The sequence below is a fragment of the Taudactylus pleione genome, unplaced genomic scaffold (assembly GCF_031769625.1).
Source record: "Taudactylus pleione unplaced genomic scaffold, aTauple2 ptg000188l, whole genome shotgun sequence".
Classification (NCBI taxonomy): domain Eukaryota; kingdom Metazoa; phylum Chordata; class Amphibia; order Anura; family Myobatrachidae; genus Taudactylus; species Taudactylus pleione.
Window position 1 is genome coordinate 5,367,387 of NW_028284590.1, and position 22,801 is coordinate 5,390,187.

Below are 22,801 nucleotides of genomic sequence, written 5' to 3' on the forward strand. Positions count from 1 at the left end.
GTGTAAGGAGCACTACTACTGTAGGCATAATGTGTAAGGGGCACTACTACTGTAGGTATAATGTGTAAGGAGCACTACTACTGTAGGCATAATGTATAAGGAGCACTACTACTGTAGGCATAATGTGTAAGGAGCACTACTACTGTAGGCATAATGTGTAAGGAGCACTAATACTGTAGGCATAATGTGTAAGGTGCACTAATACTGTAGGTATACTGTGTAAGGAGCACTAATACTGTAGGCATACTGTGTAAGGAGCACTAATACTGTAGGTATATTGTGTAAGGAGCACTAATACTGTAGGCATAATGTGTAAGGAGAACTACTACTGAAGGCATAATGTGTAAGGAGCACTACTACTGTAGGTATAATGTGCAAGGAGCACTACTACTGTAGGCATAATGTGTAAGCGGCACTACTACTGTAGGAATAATATGTAACGGGCACTACTACTGTAGGCATAATGTGTAAAGAGCACTACTACTGTAGGTATACTGTGTAAGGAGCTCTAATACTGTAGGCATACTGTGTAAGGAGCACTAATACTGTTGCCATAATGTGTAAGGAGCACTAATACTGTAACCATAATGTGTAAGGAGCACTACTACTGTAGGTATAATGTGTAAGGAGCACTACTACTGTAGGCATAATGTGTAAGGAGCACTACTACTGTAGGCATAATGTGTAAGGAGCACTAATACTGTAGGCATAATGTGTAAGGAGCACTAATACTGTAGGTATACTGTGTAAGGAGCACTAAAACTGTAGGCATACTGTGTATGGAGCACTAATACTGTAGGTATATTGTGTAAGGAGCACTAGTACTGTAGGCATAATGTGTAAGGGGCACTGCTACTGTAGGCATAATGTGTAAGGGGCACTGCTACTGTAGGCATAATGTGTAAGGAGAACTACTACTGAAGGCATAATGTGTAAGGAGCACTACTACTGTAGGTATAATGTGCAAGGAGCACTACTACTGTAGGCATAATGTGTAAGGGGGACTACTACTGTAGGCATAATGTGTAAGGGGCACTACTACTGTAGGAATAATATGTAACTAGCACTACTACTGTAGGCATAATGTGTAAGGAGCACTACTACTGTAGGCATAATGTGTAAGGAGCACTACTACTGTAGGCATAATGTGTAAGGAGCACTAATACTGTAGGCATAATGTGTAAGGAGCACTAATACTGTAGGTATACTGTGTAAGGAGCTCTAATACTGTAGGCATACTGTGTAAGGAGCACTAATACTGTAGCCATAATGTGTAAGGAGCACTAATACTGTAGGCATAATGTGTAAGGAGCACTACTACTGTAGGCATAATGTGTAAGGAGCACTACTACTGTAGGCATAATGTGTAAGGAGCACTACTACTGTAGGCATAATGTGTAAAGAGCACTAATACTGTAGGCATAATGTGTAAGGTGCACTAATACTGTAGGTATACTGTGTAAGGAGCACTAATACTGTAGGCATACTGTGTAAGGAGCACTAATACTGTAGGTATATTGTGTAAGGAGCACTACTACTGTAGGCATAATGTGTAAGGAGCACTACTACTGTAGGCATAATGTGTAAGGAGAACTACTACTGAAGGCATAATGTGTAAGGAGCACTACTACTCTAGGTATAATGTGCAAGGAGCACTACTACTGAAGGCATAATGTGTAAGGGGCACTACTACTGTAGGAATAATATGTAACGAGCACTACTACTGTAGGCATAATGTGTAAGGAGCACTACTACTGTAGGCATAATGTGTAAGGAGCACTACTGTAGGCATAATGTGTAAGGAGCACTAATACTCTAGGCATAATGTGTAAGGAGCACTAATACTGTAGGTATAATGTGTAATGAGTTCTAATATTGTAGGCATACTGTGTAAGGAGCACTAATACTGTAGCCATAATGTGTAAGGAGCACTACTACTGTAGGCATAATGTGTAAGGAGTAGGGGTGTGCACCGGCCACTTTTCGTGTTTTGTGTTTTGGTTTTGGATCTGGATCTTTCTTCGTGTTTTGGATCTGGATTGGTTTTGCCAAAACCACCCTTCCGTGTTTTGGGTTCTGGGTTTTGTGTTTTGGATCTGTATTTTTTTGAAAAAAAGCATAAAAACAGCTAAAATCACAGAATTTGTAGGTTTTTCTGCTCCTATGCTATTATTAACCTCAATAACCTTAATTTCCACTCATTTCCAGTCTATTCTGAACACCTCACACCTCACAATAGTGTTTTTATGTCCAAAAGGTTGCACCGAGGTAGCTGGATGACTATGCTAAGCGACACGAGTGGGCGGCACAAACACGTGACCCATCTAGGAGTGACACTGCAGTGGCAGGCAGGATGGCAGTTAGAAAAACTAGGCCCCAAACTGTACATAATGCAAAGAAAAAAAGAGGTGCAAGATGGAATTGTCCTTGGGCCCTCCCACCCACCCTTATGTTGTATAAACAGGACATGCACACTTTAACAAATCAATCATTTCAGCGCCAGGGTCTGCCACACAACTGTGGCTGAAATGATTGGTTCGTTTGGGCCCCCACAAAACAAGCTGGCAATTAATGTGTCCCTGCACAAACTGGCTCTACGGAGGCAAGATGTCATCCTCATCCTCCTCATCCACCGATTCCTCACCCTCTTCAGTGTGTACATCCTCATCCTCACAAAGTATTAACTCGTCCCCACTTGAATCCACCACCACAGGTCCCTCTGTACCTTCTGGAGGCTGGTCTCCCTGGAAGAGCTGATAATTCATTTTGATGAACATCATCTTCTCCACATTCTGTGGAAGCAACCTCCTACGCCTTTCGCTGACAAGGTTCCCGGCTGCACTAAACACTCTTTCGGAGTACACACTGGAGGGGGGGCAACTCAGGTAAAATAGAGCCAGTTTGTACAGGGGCCTCCAAATTGCCTCTTTTTCCTGCCAGTACAGGTATGGACTGTCTGACATGCCTACTTGGATGCTGTCACCGATGTAATCCTCCACCATTCTGTCAATGGTGACAGTATCATATGCAGTGACAGTAGACATGTCAGAAATTGTTGCCAGGTCCTTCAGTCCGGACCAGATGTCCAAACTTGGTCCTGCCTGCCCTGCATCACCGCCAGCGGGTTGCTTAGGATACCTAAGTTTTTTCCTGGCAGCCCCAGTTGCGGGAGAAAATGAAGAAGGAGCCGTTGACGTGTCACGTTCCGCTTCAGCTGACAGTGTGTTCACCAGCAGGTCTTTGCACCTCTGCAGGCTTGTGTCGGCCGGAAAGAGAGACACCACATAGGCTTTAAACCTAGGATCGAGCACGGTGGCCAAAATGTAGTGGTCTGATTTCAACAGATTGACCACCCTGGAATCCTGGCAAAGCGAATGAAGGGCTTCATCCACAAGTCCCACATGCCGAGCGGAATCGCTCCGTCTTAGCTCCTCCTTCACTTTCTCCAGCTGCTTCTGCAAAAGCCTGATGAGGGGAATGACCTGACTCAAGCTGGCAGTGTCTGAACTGACTTCACGTGTGGCAAGTTCGAAGGGCTGAAGAACCTTGCACAACACGGAAATCATTCTCCACTGCGCTTGAGTCAGGTGCATACCCCCTCCTTTGCCTATGTCATAGGTGGATGTATAGGCTTGTATGGCCTTTTGCTGCTCCTCCATCCTCTGAAGCATATAGAGGGTTGAGTTCCACCGCGTCACAACCTCTTGCTTCAGGTGATGGCGGGGCAGGTTCAAGAGTGTTTGCTGGCGCTCCAGTCTTCGGCACGCAGTCGCTGAATGGCGAAAGTGGCCAGAAATTTTTCGGGCCACCCAAAGCGTCTCCTGCACGCCCCTGTCGCTTTTCAGAAAATTCTGCACCACCAAGTTTATTGTGTGAGCAAAACATGGGACGTGCTGGAATTTGCCCAGATGTAATGCCCGCACAATATTGGTGGCGTTGTCAGATATCACAAATCCCCAGGAGAGTCTAAGTGGGGTAAGCCACTGGGCGATGATTTCCCTCAGTTTCTCTAAGAGGTTGTCGGCGGTGTGCCTCTTACTGAAACCGGTGATACACAGCGTAGCCTGCCTTGTAACGAGCTGGCGTTTCTGAGATGCTGCTACTGGTGACGCTGCTGCTGTTGCTGCGTAAGGTGATACATCTACCCAGTGGGCTGTCACAGTCATATAGTCCTTAGTCTGCCCTGTTCCACTTGTCCACATGTCCGTGGTTAAGTGGACATTGTGTACAATGGCATTTTTCAGGACACTGAGGACACTTTTTCTGACGTTTCTGTACAGTCTCGGTATCGCCTGCCTAGTGAAGTGGAATCTAGACGGGATTTGGAACCGGGGACACACTACCTCCATCAATTGTCTAAATCCCACTGCACTAATGGCGGATACCGGACGCACGTCTAACACCAACATAGCAGTCAAGGCCTCAGTTATACGTTTTGCTTCAGGATGACTGCTGTCGTACTTCATCCTCCTCGCTAAGGACTGTTGGAGGGTCAATTGTTTAGTAAAAGTAGTGGTGTTCCTACTTCCTCTCTGGGATGATGAACGACTCCCAGCAGCAGCAGCAACAGCAGCAGCGGCAGCAGTAGGCGTAGCAATGCAGGATCCTCCGGAGGAATCCCGGATAGGAGAGTCAGTCATGCCAGTGATATGGCCTGCAGGACTACTTCCGATCCTGACTAAGGAGGAAATTGACGAGGAGGGAGTTGACGGTGTGGTTTGCAGGCGCTTGGATACAACAGGACAACAGGATTTAGGTGTCCCTGGACTGCTTACGGTCTGAGCCAAAGTTTCTGAACTTGACAGTAACTTTTTATGAACGCGCTGCAGGTGCCGTATAAGGGAGGATGTTCCTAGGTGGTTGACGTCCCTACCCCTACTTATTTCACCTTTACATATGGTACATATGGCAAGACAGTTGTTGTCCGGATTTGGATAGAAATATTGCCAGACCAAAGAGGTGGAATGTTTGGTCTTCTGCCCAAGCATGACCGTGATGGGCTTTTTCATCCCACGGACAACAACTGTCTCCCCCGGAGCCTGATTTAAACAAACCACATCACCATCAGAATCCTCCTCGCCAACTTCCTCCTCAGCGCCAGCTACACCAGTATCCTCATCCTGTTGTACTTCAACAGTGACATCTTCAATTTGCATATCAGCAAGTGGACTGTGGGTGCTCCTTTCAGCACTTGCAGGGGGCGTGCAAATGGTGGAAAGAGCCACCTCTTCCCGTCCAGTGCTGGGAAGGTCAGGCATCGCAACCACCACCACACTTGGACTCTCTTTGGGGATTTGTGATATCTTCTTAGAAAGCACAGTTCTTCGCTGTGCTTTTGCCAGCTTAACTCTTTTGATTTTTTTAGTGGGAGGAGTGCTTCCATCGTCATGTGAAGCTGAACCACTAGTCATGAACATACTAGGGATCGACCTTAGCCGTTCCTTGCCACTCCGTGTCGTAAATGGCATATTGGCAAGTTTACGTTTCTCTTCAGCTGATTTAAATGTCTTTTTCAAGGTCATTTTCCTGAACTTTGCCATTTGGGATTGTATGTGCCCTCTACTATGACATTGGGCATCGGCCTTGGCAGACGACGTTGATGGCATGTTATCGTCTATGTCATGACTAGTGGCAGCAGCTTCAGCACTAGGAGGAAGTGGTTCTTGATCTTTCTCTATTTTATTTTTATCGGAGAAAGTTTGGTCCTCCATTTATGTTATATCGATTTGATATATACGTGCGGCTAAACACAGAAAATAAATTTTTTTTTGGTTCGGACTGGAGTGTACTTTGTGGGTTACAGCACCCTTTAACGGTCAAGCCAGCCGGCCCTTTACTTATGACACAGGCGCACTCTTGGCACTACTTTGTTGATGCACGTGCGGCTACTGCGCACACAATTCACAAACACAGAAAATAATTTTTTTTTGGTTTGGACTGGAGTGTACTTTGGGGGTTACAGCACCCTTTAACGGTCAAGCCAGCCGGCCCTTTACTTATGACACAGGCGCACGCTTGGCACTACTTTGTTGATGCACGTGCGGCTACTGCGCACACAATTCACAAACACAGAAAATAATTTTTTTTTTGGTTTGGACTGGAGTGTACTTTCGGGGGTTACAGCACCCTTAACGGTCAAGCCAGCCGGCCCTTTACTTATGACACAGGCGCACGCTTGGCACTACTTTGTTGATGCACGTGCGGCTACTGCGCACACAATTCACAAACACAGAAAATAATTTTTTTTTTGGTTTGGACTGGAGTGTACTTTCGGGAGTTACAGCACCCTTAACGGTCAAGCCAGCCGGCCCTTTACTTATGACACAGGCGCACGCTTGGCACTACTTTGTTGATGCACGTGCGGCTACTGCGCACACAATTCACAAACACAGAAAATAATTTTTTTTTGGTTTGGACTGGAGTGTACTTTCAGGGGTTACAGCACCCTTTAACGGTCAAGCCAGCCGGCCCTTTACTTATGACACAGGCGCACGCTTGGCACTACTTTGTTGATGCACGTGCGGCTACTGCGCACACAATTCACAAACACAGAAAATAATTTTTTTTTGGTTTGGACTGGAGTGTACTTTCGGGGGTTACAGCACCCTTTAACGGTCAAGCCAGCCGGCCCTTTACTTATGACACAGGCGCACTCTTGGCACTACTTTGTTGATGCACGTGCGGCTACTGCGCACACAATTCACAAACACAGAAAATAATTTTTTTTTAGGTTTGGACTGGAGTGTACTTTCGGGGGTTACAGCACCCTTAACGGTCAAGCCAGCCGGCCCTTTACTTATGACACAGGCGCACGCTTGGCACTACTTTGTTGATGCACGTGCGGCTACTGCGCACACAATTCACAACCACAGAAAATAATTTTTTTTTGGTTTGGACTGGAGTGTACTTTCGGGGGTTACAGCACCCTTTAACGGTCAAGCCAGCCGGCCCTTTACTTATGACACAGGCGCACGCTTGGCACTACTTTGTTGATGCACGTGCGGCTACTGCGCACACAATTCACAAACACAGAAAATAATTTTTTTTTAGGTTTGGACTGGAGTGTACTTTCGGGGGTTACAGCACCCTTAACGGTCAAGCCAGCCGGCCCTTTACTTATGACACAGGCGCACGCTTGGCACTACTTTGTTGATGCACGTGCGGCTACTGCGCACACAATTCACAAACACAGAAAATAATTTTTTTTTTGGTTTGGACTGGAGTGTACTTTCGGGGGTTACAGCACCCTTAACGGTCAAGCCAGCCGGCCCTTTACTTATGACACAGGCGCACGCTTGGCACTACTTTGTTGATGCACGTGCGGCTACTGCGCACACAATTCACAAACACAGAAAATAATTTTTTTTTTGGTTTGGACTGGAGTGTACTTTCGGGGGTTACAGCACCCTTAACGGTCAAGCCAGCCGGCCCTTTACTTATGACACAGGCGAACGCTTGACACTACTTTGTTGATGCACGTGCGGCTACTGCGCACACAATTCACAAACACAGAAAATAATTTTTTTTTGGTTTGGACTGGAGTGTACTTTCAGGGGTTACAGCACCCTTTAACGGTCAAGCCAGCCGGCCCTTTACTTATGACACAGGCGCACGCTTGGCACTACTTTGTTGATGCACGTGCGGCTACTGCGCACACAATTCACAAACACAGAAAATAATTTTTTTTTAGGTTTGGACTGGAGTGTACTTTCGGGGGTTACAGCACCCTTAACGGTCAAGCCAGCCGGCCCTTTACTTATGACACAGGCGCACGCTTGGCACTAATTTGTTGATGCACGTGCGGCTACTGCGCACACAATTCACAAACACAGAAAATAATTTTTTTTTGGTTTGGACTGGAGTGTACTTTCGGGGGTTACAGCACCCTTTAACGGTCAAGCCAGCCGGCCCTTTACTTATGACACAGGCGCACGCTTGGCACTACTTTGTTGATGCACGTGCGGCTACTGCGCACACAATTCACAAACACAGAAAATAATTTTTTTTTAGGTTTGGACTGGAGTGTACTTTCGGGGGTTACAGCACCCTTTAACGGTCAAGCCAGCCGGCCCTTTACTTATGACACAGGCGCACGCTTGGCACTACTTTGTTGATGCACGTGCGGCTACTGCGCACACAATTCACAAACACAGAAAATATATTATTTTTTTAGCACTTGGGGGGAGCACCCCTGATGGACAGAGCACCCCCTGGACAACACTACAGCACCCCTTTAGGACTGGGACACTGCACAGGACTTTGGAACTGACTGCACAACACAGTCCAGCCAGCCCCTATGGACTTTGAAGTAGTGGACACAGCCCCTATTAACAACAGCAGCACAGCACAACACAGCCAGCCCCTATGGACTTTGAAGTAGTGGACAACAGCAGCACTACACTACACTACACTACACAGCACTAACTCCCACCCTCCCTCTTCACTGTCCACAGCCAAGTGAGAAAATGGCGCCGACGCGGGTACCTTATATAGGATCCAAAACCCGCGAGACTCGGAAGGCGGGATGATGACGTTTTGCCTCGATGTCAGATCCGAGTCAGGCGGGAAAAGTCGAGCCTGACTCGGATCGGACTCGGATCGGGGGGGCTCGGGGGGGTTCGGATTTCAGAAATCCGAACCCGCTCACCCCTAGTAAGGAGCACTACTACTGTAGGCATAATGTGTAAGGAGCACTACTACTGTAGGCATAATGTGTAAGGAGCACTACTACTGTAGGCATAATGTGTAAGGAGCACTACTACTGTAGGCATAATGTGTAAGGAGCACTAATACTGTAGGCATAATGTGTAAGGAGCGCTACTACTGTAGGCAGGGCCGGATTAAGGCTTGTGGGGGCCCCAGGGCAACTAAGTTGCAGGGGGCCCCTTCAAGCCACACAGAGTCGAGCCCAGCCCAGCCGTGCAGCCAGTAGCAGTCTGCCCCAGCAGTGCCCCCAGTAGCAGTCCCCCCTCAACAGTAATCCCCCCAGGAGTACCCCTAGTAGTAATCCCCCTCTATGCTGTGTCCCCCAGTAGTGGTCCCACCAGTGTGCAGTCCCCCCAGTAGTCCCCCCAGCACTGCCCCTAGTAGTCCTCCCAGCAGTGCCCCTAGTAGTCCCCCCCAGCAGTGCCCCTTGAAGTACCCCCTGCTGTGCCCCGAGTAGTAGTACCCCCTGTAGTGCCCCTAGTAGTAGTACCCCCCAGCAGTGCCCCTTATAGTTCCCCTTGCAGTGCCCCTTGTAGTAACCCCCCCAGCAGTGCCCCTTGTAGTACCTCCCCAGCAATGCCCCTTGTAGTACCCCCTGCAGTGCCCCTAGTAGTAGTAGTACCCCCCCAGCAGTGCCCCTTGTAGTACCCCCTGCAGTACCCCTTGTAGTACCCCCAGCAGTGCCCCTAGTAGTAGTACCCCCCCAGATACCACACAAAAGCACAACAACTTCCACTTACCTTAATCCCCACTCTGTCGTGTGTTCCTAGTCCGGCGTCCTCCCGGGCCAGCCCGCTGTGCATGATGGGAGATCTCCCATCAGCCACTGCGGGAGCCAGAAGACGGAGTCTCCGGCAGTGGTAGCAGCAGCCGATGAGAGTCTGACTGACTTTCATCTGCTGCTAAAACAAACATACAGCTGCCGGCACCGGCGGCTGTGTGTTTGTGCTGTGTAGTGCGGACGGCACTTATGTGCCGTCAACTCTACCGCTCTGCCCCAAGCTGATGCAGCAGCACTGACTGTGCTGCTGCATGCAGCTGCAGAGCGCTCTCCTCCCGGGAACAGGTACTGCCGGCACCTGTTCTCGGCAGGGTCACATCGACCCTGTGTGGGGGCCCTCTGTGTGTGGGGGCCCAGGGACGACCGCCCCTGTCGCCCCCCATTAATCTGGCCCTGACTGTAGGCATAATGTCTAAGGAGCACTAATACTGTAGGCATAATGTGTAAGGAGCACTAATACTGTAGGCATAATGTGTAAGGAGCACTAATACTGTAGGTATAATGTGTAAGGAGCACGACTACTGTAGGCATAATGTGTAAGGAGCACTACTACTGTAGATATAATGTGTAAGGAGCACTGCTACTGTAGGCATAATGTGTAAGGAGCACTACTACTGTAGATATAATGTGTAAGGAGCACTACTACTGTAGATATAATGTGTATGGGGCACTACTACTGTAGATATAATGTGTAAGGAGCACTACTACTGTAGACATAATGTCTAAGGAGCACTACTACTATAGGCATAATGTGTAAGGAGCACTAATCCTGTAGGTATAATGTGTAAGGAGCACTACTACTGTAGATATAATGTGTAAGGAGCACTAATACTGTGGGCATACTGTGTGAGGAGCACTAATACTGTAGCCATAATGTGTAAGGAGCACTAATACTCTAGGCATAATGTGTAAGGAGCACTACTACTGTAGGTATAATGTGTAAGGAGCACTACTACTGTAGGCATAATGTGTAAGGAGCACCACTACTGTAGGCATAATGTGTAAGGAGCACTAGTACTGTAGGCATAATGTGTAAGGTGCACTAATACTGTAGGTATACTGTGTAAGGAGCACTAATACTGTAGGCATACTGTGTAAGGAGCACTAATACTGTAGGTATAATGTGTAAGGAGCACTACTACTGTAGGCATAATGTGTAAGGAGCACTACTACTGTAGGTATAATGTGCAAGGAGCACTACTACTGTAGGCATAATGTGTAAGGGGGACTACTACTGTAGGCATAATGTGTAAGGGGCACTACTACTGTAGGAATAATATGTAACTAGCACTACTACTGTAGGCATAATGTGTAAGGAGCACTACTACTGTAGGCATAATGTGTAAGGAGCACTACTACTGTAGGCATAATGTGTAAGGAGCACTAATACTGTAGGCATAATGTGTAAGGAGCACTAATACTGTAGGTATACTGTGTAAGGAGCTCTAATACTGTAGGCATACTGTGTAAGGAGCACTAATACTGTAGCCATAATGTGTAAGGAGCACTAATACTGTAGGCATAATGTGTAAGGAGCACTACTACTGTAGGCATAATGTGTAAGGAGCACTACTACTGTAGGCATAATGTGTAAGGAGCACTACTACTGTAGGCATAATGTGTAAAGAGCACTAATACTGTAGGCATAATGTGTAAGGTGCACTAATACTGTAGGTATACTGTGTAAGGAGCACTAATACTGTAGGCATACTGTGTAAGGAGCACTAATACTGTAGGTATATTGTGTAAGGAGCACTACTACTGTAGGCATAATGTGTAATGAGCACTACTACTGTAGGCATAATGTGTAAGGAGAACTACTACTGAAGGCATAATGTGTAAGGAGCACTACTACTCTAGGTATAATGTGCAAGGAGCACTACTACTGAAGGCATAATGTGTAAGGGGCACTACTACTGTAGGAATAATATGTAACGAGCACTACTACTGTAGGCATAATGTGTAAGGAGCACTACTACTGTAGGCATAATGTGTAAGGAGCACTACTGTAGGCATAATGTGTAAGAAGCACTAATACTCTAGGCATAATGTGTAAGGAGCACTAATACTGTAGGTATAATGTGTAATGAGTTCTAATACTGTAGGCATACTGTGTAAGGAGCACTAATACTGTAGCCATAATGTGTAAGGAGCACTACTACTGTAGGCATAATGTGTAAGGAGCACTACTACTGTAGGCATAATGTGTAAGGAGCACTACTACTGTAGGCATAATGTGTAAGGAGCACTACTACTGTAGGCATGATGTGTAAGGAGCACTACTACTGTAGGCATAATGTGTAAGGAGCACTAATACTGTAGGCATAATGTGTAAGGAGCACTACTACTGTAGGCAGGGCCGGATTAAGGCTTGTGGGGGCCCCAGGGCAACTAAGTTGCAGGGGGCCCTTTCAAGCCACACAGAGTCGAGCCCAGCCCAGCCGTGCAGCCAGTAGCAGGCTGCCCCAGCAGTGCCCCCAGTAGCAGTCCCCCCTCAACAGTAATCCCCCCAGGAGTACCCCTAGTAGTAATCCCCCTCTATGCTGTGTCCCCCAGTAGTGGTCCCACCAGTGTGCAGTCCCCCCAGTAGTCCCCCCAGCACTGCCCCTAGTAGTCCTCCCAGCAGTGCCCCTAGTAGTCCCCCCCAGCAGTGCCCCTTGAAGTACCCCCTGCTGTGCCCCGAGTAGTAGTACCCCCTGTAGTGCCCCTAGTAGTAGTACCCCCCAGCAGTGCCCCTTATAGTTCCCCTTGCAGTGCCCCTTGTAGTAACCCCCCCAGCAGTGCCCCTTGTAGTACCTCCCCAGCAATGCCCCTTGTAGTACCCCCTGCAGTGCCCCTAGTAGTAGTAGTACCCCCCCAGCAGTGCCCCTTGTAGTACCCCCTGCAGTGCCCCTAGTAGTAGTAGTACCCCCCCAGCAGTGCCCCTTGTAGTACCCTCTGCAGTGCCCCTTGTAGTACCCCCAGCAGTGCCCCTAGTAGTAGTACCCCCCCAGATACCACACAAAAGCACAACAACTTCCACTTACCTTAATCCCCACTCTGTCGTGTGTTCCTCTGTCCGGCGTCCTCCCGGGCCAGCCCGCTGTGCATGATGGGAGATCTCCCATCAGCCACTGCGGGAGCCAGAAGACGGAGTCTCCGGCAGTGGTAGCAGCAGCCGATGAGAGTCTGACTGACTTTCATCTGCTGCTAAAACAAACATACAGCTGCCGGCACCGGCGGCTGTGTGTTTGTGCTGTGTAGTGCAGACGGCACTTATGTGCCGTCAACTCTACCGCTGTGCCCCAAGCTGATGCAGCAGCTCTGACTGTGCTGCTGCATGCAGCTGCAGAGCGCCCTCCTCCCGGGAACAGGTACTGCCGGCACCTGTTCTCGGCAGGGTCACATCGACCCTGTGTGGGGGCCCTCTGTGTGTGGGGGCCCAGGGACGACCGCCCCTGTCGCCCCCCCCTTAATCTGGCCCTGACTGTAGGCATAATGTCTAAGGAGCACTAATACTGTAGGAATAATGTGTAAGGAGCACTAATCCTGTAGGTATAATGTGTAAGGAGCACTACTACTGTAGATATAATGTGTAAGGAGCACTAATACTGTGGGCATACTGTGTGAGGAGCACTAATACTGTAGCCATAATGTGTAAGGAGCACTAATACTCTAGGCATAATGTGTAAGGAGCACTACTACTGTAGGTATAATGTGTAAGGAGCACTACTACTGTAGGCATAATGTGTAAGGAGCACTACTACTGTAGGCATAATGTGTAAGGAGCACTACTACTGTAGGCATAATGTGTAAGGAGCACTAATACTGTAGGCATAATGTGTAAGGTGCACTAATACTGTAGGTATACTGTGTAAGGAGCACTAATACTGTAGGCATACTGTGTAAGGAGCACTAATACTGTAGGTATATTGTGTAAGGAGCACTACTACTGTAGGCATAATGTGTAAGGAGCACTAATACTGTAGGCATAATGTGTAAGGAGAACTACTACTGAAGGCATAATGTGTAAGGAGCACTACTACTCTAGGTATAATGTGCAAGGAGCACTACTACTGAAGGCATAATGTGTAAGGGGCACTACTACTGTAGGAATAATATGTAACGAGCACTACTACTGTAGGCATAATGTGTAAGGAGCACTACTACTGTAGGCATAATGTGTAAGGAGCACTACTGTAGGCTTAATGTGTAAGGAGCACTAATACTCTAGGCATAATGTGTAAGGAGCACTAATACTGTAGGTATAATGTGTAATGAGTTCTAATACTGTAGGCATACAGTGTAAGGAGCACTAATACTGTAGCCATAATGTGTAAGGAGCACTAATACTGTAGGCATAATGTGTAAGGAGCACTACTACTGTAGGCATAATGTGTAAGGAGCACTACTACTGCAGGTATAATGTGTAAGGAGCACTACTACTGTAGGAATAATGTGTAAGGAGCACTACTATTGTAGGCATAATGTGTAAGGGGCACTACTTCTGTAGGCATAATGTGTAAGGAGCACTAATACTGTAGGCATAATGTGTAAGGAGCACTACTACTGTAGGCATAATGTGTAAGGAGCACTACTACTGTAGGCATAATGTTTACGGAGCACTACTACTGTAGGCATAATGTGTAAGGAGCACTAATACTTTGGGCATATTGTGTAAGGAGCACTAATACTGTAGGCATAATGTGTAAGGAGGGGAAGCAATCGGGAAGCCGACTGCCTATATACTGGCAGCCGGCTTCCCGACTGTCTTATCCCGGCAAGGGTGAAATGCCGGGTGTCTAGATGTAGATGCCCGCATTTCCGCGACGCCGGGAGAACGGCGCCTGGCATCACGATCGTAGTGATGCCAAGCTCCGTGAGCGGATAGCCGCGGGTGGGGAGGGTTAGGTTTAGGGCTCCCGGGGGGGACTTAGGGTTAGGCACCTCCCCGGGAGGGTTAGGGTTAGGCTAGGGGGAGGGAGGGTTAGGGTTAGGCACCCCCCGGGGGGACTTAGGGTTAGGCACCCCCCCGGGGGACTTAGGTTTAGGTAGCAGGGAAGGGGGTGGTTAGGGTTAGGCACTTGGGGGGGAAGTTAGGGTTTGGCACCCCTAAGGAGGGTTAGGGTTAGGGGGGTTAGGTTAGGTTAGTGGATACTTACCTATCCACGATCGGGATTTCCAGCGCTGTCGGGCTTCCGCTGCGTCGCACTCTGCTCCTGTCGGGCGGCCGGCGGTATTTCATACCCATTCCGTAAGGAGCACTAGTACTGTGGGCATAATATGTAATGAGCACTAATACTGTGGCCATAATGTGTAAGGAGCAATAATACTGTAGGTATAATGTGTAAGGAGCACTAATACTGTGGGCATAATGTGTAAGGAGCACTACTACTGCAGGCATAATGTGTAAGGAGCACTAATACTGTGGGCATAATGTGTAAGGAGCACTAATACTGTGGGCATAATGTGTAAGGAGCACTAATACTGTAGGCATAATGTGTAAGGAGCACTACTACTGTAGATATAATGTGTAAGGAGCACTAATACTGTAGGCATAATGTGTAAGGAGCACTACTACTATAGGCATAATGTGTAAGGAGCACTAATCCTGTAGGCATAATGTGTAAGGAGCACTACTACTATAGATGTAATGTGTAAGGAGCACTAATACTGTGGGCATAATGTGTAAGGAGCACTAATACTGCAGGCATAATGTGTAAGGAGGGGAAGCAATCGGGAAGCCGACTGCCTATATACCGGCAGCCGGCTTCCCGACTGTCTTATCCCGGCAAGGGTGAAATGCCGGGCGTCTAGATGTAGACGCCCGCATTTCCTTGACGCCGGGAGAACGGCGCCTGGCATCACGATCGTAGTGATGCCGGGCGCCGCGAGCTGATAGCCGCGGGGGGGGAGGGTTAGGTTTAGGGCTCCCGGGGGGGACTTAGGGTTAGGCACCTCCCCGGGAGGGTTAGGGTTAGGCTAGGGGGAGGGATGGTTAGGGTTAGGCACCCCCCGGGGGGACTTAGGGTTAGGCACCCCCCCGGGGGACTTAGGTTTAGGTAGCAGGGAAGGGGGTGGTTAGGGTTAGGCACTTAGAGGGGGGATTAGGGTTAGGCACTTGGGGGGGAAGTTAGGGTTTGGCACCCCTAAGGAGGGTTAGGGTTAGGGGGGTTAGGTTAGGTTAGTGGATACTTACCTATCCACGATCGGGATTTCCAGCGCTGTCGGGCTTCCGCTGCGTTGCACTCTGCTCCTGTCGGGCGGCCGGCGGTATTTCATACCCATTCCGTAAGGAGCACTAGTACTGTGGGCATAATATGTAATGAGCACTAATACTGTGGCCATAATGTGTAAGGAGCACTAATACTGTAGGTATAATGTGTAAGGAGCACTAATACTGTGGGCATAATTTGTAAGGAGCACTACTACTGTAGATATAATGTGTAAGGAGCACTACTACTGTAGATATAATGTGTAAGGAGCACTACTACTGTAGATATAATGTAAGGAGCACTACTACTGAAGGCATAATGTTATAAACAAAAGGAAAAAAGAGAAAGAATGAGTTATTGTGGTGCACTCTAGGAAATACTTCACCGTATTAATGATATGGTAATTCCAAAATGTCCTATATAATAAAATATAACTTTTATTTATGATATTCTAAAATATACTTAAAATAGATAAGCGAAATATTAAGAAAATATTACAAGTGAATAAAGTATAGAAAAGTGAAATAAAATAAATTGCTATAACCACGTGTGTGTGTGCATAATTCTTAATCAAAACCTGTTATTGGTCACAAATAAGGAAAAGCCTGGATCTTATATATTAATAATAATAGGGTTGGTATCTGAGTTATTGCCAATATAATACGATGGACAACAACTCAAGAAAACACAATGATTGCCCTTAGTGTAGTATATTCCTAGATGTTAAATGCCTGAATATATATAATATAGATTCAAAGAAGACCGCTATTAGGGAACTTGTTAATAAGAAAGCATAATCTGATATTCAGACCCAGGTAAGAGTGTCAGTCACCGCTGAGAATCAGCAACAGTGTAAGGTATTAGAACATTCAAGAATGTTGCAACATCGATTGTTACATAGATTGTAACATTATTAAGTGATTAGTACTAAACAGGCAGTCTCAGTATTGTAACTTCTCTATCTATCTGAGACGCTGGTATATTTTTAAATATTAGTGGAACTATTTCACATGAATCAATATTATACCATGTAAAATATCATATATCCAGTTAAAGTTATTGGGGCTAATTGCTGCCCGATATTAACATCAGCCTTACTCAGATAGTAGTGTCTATAATCAAAAAATCTCAGTTGGTCTCATGTATTGGGCCAAGAGTGTATTGATATTTTATTTAGTAGTCAATATACAGACACTACAATATGGAGAGTACCCTAAAAACATATGTTATCCCAACTGAGAGACTGGTTTCACAGCTATATGATGGAAGTTAGCGATGGCATTAGATGCCTAACAAATGAAGTTATAAGGTGGTTGTCTCTAAGTTCGTCCCTATAATAATGCGGCTCTATTATTTATTCAGTCACACAATGCGACACAGGGTAGGTTCAAACGTACGAATACAAAAGGGGTAGATTCTGATGGATATTATAATCATATTAGTAACGTAAAGGAATCCCCTGAGAACACCGCTAAGATGTTGCGGTTCTAATGAATGTATCAATACCCCTGCTCAGAAATGCTGTCTAGAAAAGCCACACTGTTGAGCATTCACTGTCTTTAATAAACGCTGGTGAATTGTTGCTGTTCTATTATGTAATTCAGAATACTGCATGATAGACTGTCACGGTATAGCTTATACACGTGGCACGCTATGACCCATGTTTAAAGATGTTGTTGTAGCGTAATTAAATCTCACGGCTCTAATAGCTAGTACAGTATTATATTTATTGTATATTATTCGGAGATGCTTTCTGATAATACAGCACTGTTGGATATTTATTGTCCTTTATAAACGCCACTATACTCAAGAGTACTGTACAACTGACTGTTGCGGTATAGCATATAAACATAGCACGCTGTGTCCCCTGTACGGATATATTTATACAGCGTGGTTAGGTCTCGCGGCTCTGATAACTGTTAAGGTGCATACACACTAGACGATATGCTCCCTGAGCGATATCGTCTAGTGTGTCCCCGGCAGGCTGTGCTCAATGTCGTTCATGACATTGAGCACAGCCGCTGAACGATATCATTAGCGATATCGTTCAGCGCCGGGCTCTCTCACCCATTCCCTGACATGCAGCAACCTGACGAGGTCGTCAGGTTGGCCTGCATGTCAGCCCGATGAACGAGGATGACGAACGACCCACGGGAACGCGCGTCGTCATCATCGTTCATCTATTTTGTGTTAAAAATGGACGATAAAGTGGACGACTGAACGATAACGATATTGTTATCGTTCAGTCGTCCACTTTAATCGCCCAGTGTGTACGCACCATTACAATGTTATATTAGTCATAATTTACTCAGAAATGCTTTCTGATGGTACAACACTGTTCAACATTGATTGTCCTTTGCAGACGCCACTTGGTAGTTACTTATCTATTATATATTCGGCATTACTACACAAACAGGTTTTTCCAATATTACACACACACACGTGGCACGCTAGGGATAGGTTATATATCACCCATTCTGTGCAGATCTTATATCTTTTGAAGTTTGTAGGCATAATGTGTAAGGAGCACTAATACTGTAGGTATAATGTGTAAGTAGCACTAATACTGTAGGTATAATGTGTAAGGAGTACTACTACTGTAGGCATAATGTGTAAGGAGCACTACTACTGTAGGCATAATGTGTAAGGAGCACTACTACTGTAGGCATAATGTGTAGGGAGCACTACTACTGTAGGTATAATGTGTAAGGAGCACTACTACTGTAGGCATAATGTGTAGGGAGCACTACTACTGTAGGTATAATGTGTAGGGAGCACTACTACTGTAGGCATAATGTGTAAGGAGCACTACTACTGTAGGCATAATGTGTAGGGAGCACTACTACTGTAGGTATAATGTGTAAGGAGCACTAATACTGTAGGCATATTGAAATAATCAGTAAAGGAATGCCGATTGGATGTATGAACTGTTTACCATCGTCATTAGTCTCCCTAGTAGTTTTAATCTGTGGATTCCTGTCTCGTATTTTGCAAAGATCTACATACAAGGTCCAATAACTGTGTATGAGACTTATATCAATTAACTAATTTTCTTTATTGAATATAGTCTCGGAAGTCGGCAACTTAGGTAAAATGAAGATATACACCAAGGTTTAGATGCCACAACTCCAGATAAATATGATAACACACTGAACTATTATCCTACGCATACAGTATAGGAGTGCAGACCCTCCAACATGACTCCTTTCATTCAGTACAAATTGCTCTGCTAGTGGACTTCCTTCTTAATTGATGATTACAGACACCTGTGCTGAAACACCTGTCTCATCTATTACCTAGTTCAGCATAGTTGACTGCAATCATTAATTACAGTAGGTGGGAAGTCCAAGAGCAGAGCAATTTGTACCGGGTGGAAGGGGTCATGTTGGGGGGTAGGGGAGTGGTGATTTTACAATGATGTAATCAAAACTAATAGCGGGATGTAGTCGGCATCCCAGCGTGTGGGGTGCCGATAGTCTAAATACCGGCGCTGAAATTCTGACAGGTTGGGATACCGGCACCAGTACCCCAACCGCCGGCATCCTGAAGGTAAGTATCGTGGTGTTAGGGGGAGGTTAGGGTCAGTGGCGGATCCAGGGGGGGGGGAGCGATTGGAGTGATCGCCCTCCCTAGCACAGTCCACATCTTGCACTGACCTGAGCAGGCTGTGTTCAGGGAGATGGCTGGGGGTGTGGGGAGCAGGGAGATGGCTGGGGGTGTGGGGAGCAGGTAGATGGCTGGGGATGTGGGGAGCAGGGAGATGGCTGGGGAAGCAGGTAGATGGCTGGGGGTGTGGGGAGCAGGTAGATGGCTGGGGGTGTGGGGAGCAGGGAGATGGCTGGGGGTGTGGGGAGCAGGGATATGGCTGAGAAAGCAGGGGGATGGCTGGGGGTGTGGGGAGCAGGGAGATGGCTGGGGAAGCAGGGGGATGGCTGGGGCTGTGGGGAGCAGGGAGATGGCTGGGGGTGTGGGGAGCAGGGAGATGGCTGGGGGTGTGGGGAGCAGGGATATGGCTGGGGAAGCAGGGGGATGGCTGGGGTTGTTGGGAGCAGGGAGATGGCTGGGGCTGTGTTGAGCAGGGAGATGGCTGGGGGTGTGGGGAGCAGGGAGATGGCTGGGGGAGTGGGGAGCGGGTAGATGGCTGAGGATGTAGGGAGCAGGGAGATGACTGGGGGTGTGGGGAGCAGGGAGATGGCTGGGGGTGTGGGGAGCAGGGATATGGCTGGGGGTGTGGGGAGCAGGGAGATAGCTGGGGGTGTGGGGAGCAGGGACATGGCTGGGGAAGCAGGTAGATGGCTGGGGGTGTAGGGAGCAGGGATATGGCTGAGGAAGGAGGGGGATGGTTGGGGGTGTGGGGAGCAGGGAGATGGCTGGGGGTGTGGGGAGCAGGGAGATGGCTGGGGAAGCAGGTAGATGGCTGGGGGTGTGGGGAGCAGGGAGATGGCTGGGGGTGTGGGGAGCAGGGATATGGCTGAGGAAGGAGGGGGATGGCTGGGGGTGTGGGGAGCAGGGAGATGGCTGGGTGTGTGGGGAGCAGGGAAATGGCTGAGGGTGTGGGGAGCAGGGAGATGGCTGGGTGTGTGGGAAGCAGGTAGATGGCTGGGGGTGTGGGGAGCAGGGAGATGGCTGGGGGTGTGGGGAGCAGGGATATGGCTGAGGAAGCAGGGGGATGGCTGGGGGTGTGGGGAGCAGGGAGATGGCTGGGGTGTGGGGAGCAGGGAGATGGCTGGGGGTGTGTGGAGCAGGGAGATGGCAGGGGGTGTGGGGAGCAGGGAGATGGCTGGGGGTGTGGGGAGCAGGGATATGGCTGGGGAAGCAGGGAATGGCTAGGGGTGTGGGGAGCAGGGAGATGGCTGTGGAAGCAGGGAGATGGCTGAGGGTGTGGAGAGCAGGGAGATGGCTGGGGGTGTGGGGAGCAGGCAGATGGCTGGGGGTGTGGGGAGCAGGGAGATGGCTGGGGGTGTGGGGAAGCAGGTAGATGGCTGGGGGTGTGGGGAGCAGGGAGATGGCTGGGGGTGTGGGGAGCAGGGAGATGGCTGGGGGTGTGGTGAGCAGGGAGATGGCTGGGGGTGTGGCGAGCAGGGAGATGGCTGGGGGTGTGGAGAGCAGGGAGATGGCTGGGGAAGAAGGGGGATGGCTGCTTCTGCCCCTGCACAAAGGGAAGGATGGCTTCTGCTCTAGGACAGGAATGGGGATTGCAGGGAGATGGCTTGGGGAGGGGGGGGCAGGGAGCAGGGAGATGGCTGCTGGTGCTAATAATAATAGTAATAATCAATGTGGCCACAAAAAAAAACCTGTAAGGGGAGGCGTTGGGACAAGAAAGGGGAAGTGCCAATACAGGAAATGGGAGGAGTCATAATTAATCATTAAATCGCCCCCCTAATAGAACAGCCTAAATCCGCCCCTGGTTAGGGTAAGGCACCGGGGAGGGTGTTAGGATTAGGGTGCGGGGAGAGGGAGGTTAGGCCTAGGCACTAGGGGGGAGGTTAGGGTTAGGCATCGGGGAAGGAGAGTTCGGTTTAGGGTGCGGAAAGAGGGTGGTTAGGCTTAGGCACTAGGGGGGGAGGTTAGGGTTAGGCATCGGGGAAGGAGGGTTAGGTTTAGGGTGTGGGGAGAGGGAGGTTAGGCTTAGGCACTAGGGGGGGAGGTTAGGGTTAGGTAGCGGGGAGGGAGGGTTAGGGTAAGGCTTTGGGTTAAACTTACCTGTAGTCCTTATGGGTGTCTGGATTCTGGCTGTCGGGATGCCGCTGACGATATTCTGACCAGTGGCATCCTGACAGCCGAGATTTCATACCCAACCAGCATCCTGTCAAAAAATAACATTGCATTGGAAGGCTACAATTTAAATACTAAATATAAATAAATAAATATAGACAATTGAGAGAGGATGCAATATTTTTATTTTTGTGTTGTTATTGTCTCACACTTCTATCACTGAACACATATTGCATTTTATATTTCGCTGGGCTTAATATTTTAAAGGATGAATTAAAGGTCATATTTTATATATTTTCTTGGGTCACCATAATAGAGAATCTCTATTTAGATGATTCTATATACTAAGGGGTAAATTTACTAAAGTGAGAGTTTTTAGAAGTGAGTTTTAAAAGTGATGTTGCCCATAGCAACCAATCAGATTCTACTTAACATTTAACTAGCACCTTCTAGAAGATAATAGCTAGAATCTGATTGGTTGCTATGGGCAACATCACTTTTAAAACTCACTTCTAAAAACTCTCACTTTAGTAAATTTACCCCTAACAGTCTGTGAGTGCCCCTTGTTGGAATACTTTTTATTTTCTTGTTTAAGCCTGTTTACTCAGGCTGGCCGGCTTGTGAGCCCAGGAGACTGCATCATTGAGTTCAACACGTTGATATACTAACAAATCCCCTTTACTCACATTATTGTTTTTGGATGTGATGGGGGAAGAGATGGTGTAAAATATATTTTGTTTTTTCATCTAGGCCCCATGTTCTCTAGTTTTAGCACCATCTAGATACATAGATATGAGATAGATAGATAGATAGATAGATAGATAGATAGATAGATAGATAGATAGATAGATAGATAGATAGATAGATAGATAGATAGATAGATAGATCCATCCATGGGACTTCTGTTATGAATTTATTGTGAAGTTGGTTATTTGGATAATATGCTGAAAACATATGATATTTAGATGGAGATATATATATATATATATATAATTATATATATATATATATAGGCAGTACACATTTGTTTAGATTTGGGAGAGTGTTATTTAATATACTTTATAATGATTATATGCAGACTGGAAGGTATAGACATACTTGCCTACTTCTGAAAAAGCATTTCAGGGAGATTGTGAAAGCAGCACCTATGAGCGCGGCAGTAAATTGGGCGTGTACTGCTACATCTGAGAGGCGTGCCATAAAATTGACTTACATCCACATGTAAATGAGCCCCAAAGCAGTCAGTAAGATCTACTTATTGATGAAAATATACTGATACTTCTCAGAAAATACATGTAACCACAGGGATCATTGTGCCTTATAACCAATGCAGGGAAATTATACTAATGATCCCATTTGAATGTATATATCTCTGTTTTTTATTTTATATAACAGTATCATAATG